This window comes from Tupaia chinensis, unplaced genomic scaffold (genome assembly GCF_000334495.1).
Source record: "Tupaia chinensis unplaced genomic scaffold, TupChi_1.0 Scaffold000037_9, whole genome shotgun sequence".
NCBI classification, from domain to species: Eukaryota; Metazoa; Chordata; class Mammalia; order Scandentia; family Tupaiidae; genus Tupaia; species Tupaia belangeri.
The window spans coordinates 227,497-231,943 of record NW_006159492.1 but is presented as its reverse complement, the minus strand read 5'-3'; positions in this window follow the sequence as shown (position 1 = coordinate 231,943).

The following is a 4,447-nucleotide window of genomic DNA, read 5'->3' as shown; positions in this document are numbered from 1 at the left end:
ATGAAGGGACTTGGTGACTCTAGATCACGGTGTTATTAGGAGAGGTAGGGGACACTGAAAGATGATCTTATTAGACAGAGTTAGGGAGAAGATTGGGACCCAGGAGGAGAATGTCGACAGCTGGTGCGCTCACGTTGGGGGTAATTTGTCATCTGTTTAGAGTCATGATGAAAGTCAGAGACTGAATGGAATAGACCCATTCAGGCCACTGTTTCCAGCATGAACGCTCAACATGCGCCTTTCCTGCAATGAATCTCTGTTTACTTTGAAGGCAATCTGCTTGTTTGGGGACAGAACTTGAAGAAAGCTGGCAGAGGGATGGCTACTAACAATTAACTTCTTATTATGGTTAAGATAATTGGAGTTGTCTCTAGAGAAAGGCATGTCTGTTGCAGAAAGCTGTTAAATTAAATTTTTCCCCTTCTGTCCGTAGAGTCTATGCAACATTTTTTATTCCTCAGAAAGGATGATAGATCATAAATAGGGAATGACTTAGCAGTATATATCTTTTGAAGTAGAAATTCCAGCATTTGTTATTCGACTAGCTTCATCTTTCTAGCCAGAATGAATCAAAAATGATATCTTTAAGCATTTTAAAATTTGCCATGAAATGACAAAAGCAAGGGACGTCAAAACAATGGTCGGTTATTTTTCCTAAGCTTGTGATTCTGAGGTGGAGGAAAATGCTATTTAAAAGTCGAAGTTGCATAACATCTTGAATTTTCCAGTGCTAGTTAAGCACATAAATTGTCTTCAATTTTTTTTCCCCATCACAACTTCTGTTTTAAATAAATGAATAAAGATGATCATAGAAATTGAGTTTCTGAATGCTACTAAAAATGTCACAGGCCAGTAATGAATGGATTTCATTTTTATTCTTTGTTGAAGAAGCAGGTGTGGTTCTTGAGATGAGTTTACAGCCGTGGGCTCTGTTGGTCTGAACCCCAGTCTGGAAGTTAAAAACCACTGGATTCATTTCCGGCTTTGAACCTGCCAAGACAATCACCTTCCCCAGATCATTCTATGTGCAGAAGACTCAGTGTTCTTTGCTGTGCAATGGGAGACTTAAATATCCCTTCCTAACTCATGGTGGCAACACGAGCAATCATAGTAACGGCAGGGAGGCAGCCATGTAACTGCTGCTTGCATTTAGCCATCGGGTTACATAGCTCACTCGGCTTAGTAACAATTCAGAGAGATGAGTAAGTTCACAGCTGGTCATGCCACTAAAAAGGGGTTTAAAAATGTTTAAGAGGAAGATGCTATTGGTTTTTGTTTCATTTTGTCCCAAGCACTGCGATTCTTGAGTAACTATCTAAAGGTAATTTGTTTTTATGCATATCTTCACAGAACGCTGTTTAGACCCAGGTTCTGATGTTTGGCCTTGTTGAATGGTGAAGACTTACCGAACTCAAACTGGTTTTAGTGAGCTTTGTAGTCTGCTAAGGAAGGTGGAGTAATGGAGCAAGGATGAGGGTTAGTTCTGGACTCAGACCACCTAAAGACTAGCACTTTTTAGAACTGTCTGCTTTGCAAGATGTTTTCATTGTTAACACTTCAATTTATTCATCTGTAAAATTCATACAATAATAGTTTCTAATTCACAATTTGTGAAAATTAAAGAGTCCAATTTAAATTTAAGTATTTATTTATTTTAAGCTGTAGAACATGTGTGCTCACCAGAGAGAGACAGAGAGGGAAAGTGACAAATTCCCCCCTAGCGCCACCCCCCGGAAGGTAGCCACAACACAGTCCCTTATTCTTCCTCTTCCTCTTAGGATTTTGGACATTCACAGGCACATGCCCATCTTGATTTTCAAGTTACCAGGTCTGAGGCTCAAACCATGGTCAGTCATGTGGGAGTCCAGTGCCTTAACCATCACAGCACCTACTGGTCCCTCAAATTTAAGTATTTAGAGATGTTTGGCATAAGATAAATATTTGACTTTTATTTATTCTACTACCATTATGTAAGAAACTTTATGTACTAAATCAATAGTGTAACTGTAGATAGACTATGATAAATTTCCAGTGAGAGGTAAAGCTGTATTGGAAATAAAGTTCAGAAGATAGATTTTATTCTGCTGGGAAGGAACGGGAATTAGGAGTGAATGGAGATGGTAGTATTTGAGTTGGATCTTGACAAATGGGTAATGTTTAGGTTTGTGAAGATTAAAAAGGCATTCCAGATATATGGGCTAGTCGAATTACCAGCACAGAGCAGGAGAAGTGTATCATCACAAACAAGAAATAGTGATTGATCTATTGAATTGCTGGCTATAATACAGGATGATGGAAAGGGAAAGCTTGACAGACTAACATAGAAAGCAAGGTGGGTCTGTTACATGGAATCCTTGAATTGATCCATTGAAGGAGCCTAGACTTTGGTTTGTAAACAATGGAGAGCCATGGAGGTTTTTTAAACATAGTCATTTTTCAGGAGGGACTTAACCTAAATGTCCAGCAGAATGACCTAAAAGATGGACTTGGAAGGGGAGAGGAAACGCGAAGATAATCGCTTAAAAAAAGTTTAAATTGAGCTTGAGAAGAGACAGTAATGAAGATAAAAAATGGATTTATTTTATATAATTATGTACTTTTATTTATTATATCTCTAGATTCAAATAGGAATTTGTAATAGCATTTTATAAGGTAAAATAAGTGCTAAAATAGATAAATATAAATACATTAAAACAGAAAGAGGGCCAGCCCATGGTGTGTGGTTGGGGCAGGTGGATCCCGCATGATCAAACCCATGGTTCTCCAACATCTACTGATTCAGAGATATCAGATATTTGTTTCCTGTGAATCCTTGTAAAGAAATAGGACTATGGACAAGTGCTTATTAATAGGTATTAAGAAAGGAAAATGAAACCCCCAACAAATTGCATCATTGCACCACCCTAGAAAAACTGATAAGTCCAAATTTGTAATTTATGTTTCTCAGGTGTCATCTCCAAGAAACCTTACCTTACTGCCCAACCTTGATATCCCCAAGGGGGAGTAAGTAGATGTGGCCTATGATTCTATTACCTGTTTTGCTAATAAGTGTTCATCAGGACCTTCATTTATTTACAAGATAATTATCAATGTTCTAGAGGAAAAAGATGACATATTATTTCTCTGTTCTGAGCTTTTAATACAATTTCTGACCTATAGTAAATTTCAATAACTGTTTGAGAATGAATGAATGGCAACCTATTGATGAATGAATGAGTGACTATTGATGAATAAATGAATGACTATTGATAAATGAATGAATGACTATGGGAGTTCAACCCTTTCTTCTACCCTTCGATAAAGTAGTTTCAAATCACGTTTGTCTTTCTTTATATACCTTCACAATGGATGACAAGTGAGTATAAATTTGAAAATACCATTTATTAGTAGGGCCTTGTGTCATTGCCAATAACAGAAATCCAACCTGAACCAGCTTAGACATAAACCAAGAATTTATTAAGTATGTATGGGGCTATTTCACTTGAAGTGTTCTTTCCTTTCCTACGGGAAAAGCAGGAATTCTGTCAGTCACCCAGGCAAACTAGGGCCAGGCTGAAATGCTGCCGGGTCTCTCAGTCCCCAGATCTTCTCTTTCTGTAGTTAGCTTTATTCGCCCCTCATGCACACAGGATCTTTTGGCTGCCATGGGAAAACACAGTCACCAAAGATTCCAGAGTCTAAAAGCTTCACAAATTATGTCCCTAGAGGAAGCTGACTAAACCCCCAAATTTAGTTGGAAAACCATTAGAAAAGATGCCGATGGGCTCCACCTGGGTTAGAAATGTTCTTTGTCCCACAGACTTCATGAAATGTTTTGGATATTTGCAAATGTAAGTTGATACATAAATATCTGGGGCTTCTATTATTGACAAGAGAGACTGCAGATACTGCTGCAGTGTTTTGTCGACAATCACAATCGAGGATATGCTACAGTGCACTAGAAGTTGATGAATATAAAGATAGAATGTTTTTCCTCATTTGTGTTCTTAAGACATCCAGAATTTTATTCCTTGTCACCTTACAGCAGAATGAAGAAGGCTGCTACATGTGATGGGGCTGCCCATAGGTTGTGACCGAAGGCGTGATGTGATTGTGGCAACTCTGTCAGAAGAGTTAAGATCATGAAATCTGGCATCAGAAAAATGTGGAATTGAATCCCAGTGCATTGCAGTTGCTGTGGCTTGAACAAGTATCTTAACTCCTCTATGGAATTTCTTTTTTCATCCACTGAATGATTAGAGTTATGACTGAACTCCTAGAATCTCTGTAAGGAGTTAATGAAGGACATGCACACAGAATGATTAGTGAAAATTTTGGAGGAAAAGTTTAGGTTCAAAAGGATCATCGTAGAAATTGTTATTCTTTCCTACCTCTTATATTATTTGGATATTGACATACTTTGATAGGTTATGTATTTGTGGAAAAAAATCTTTGGATATCTTCTTGG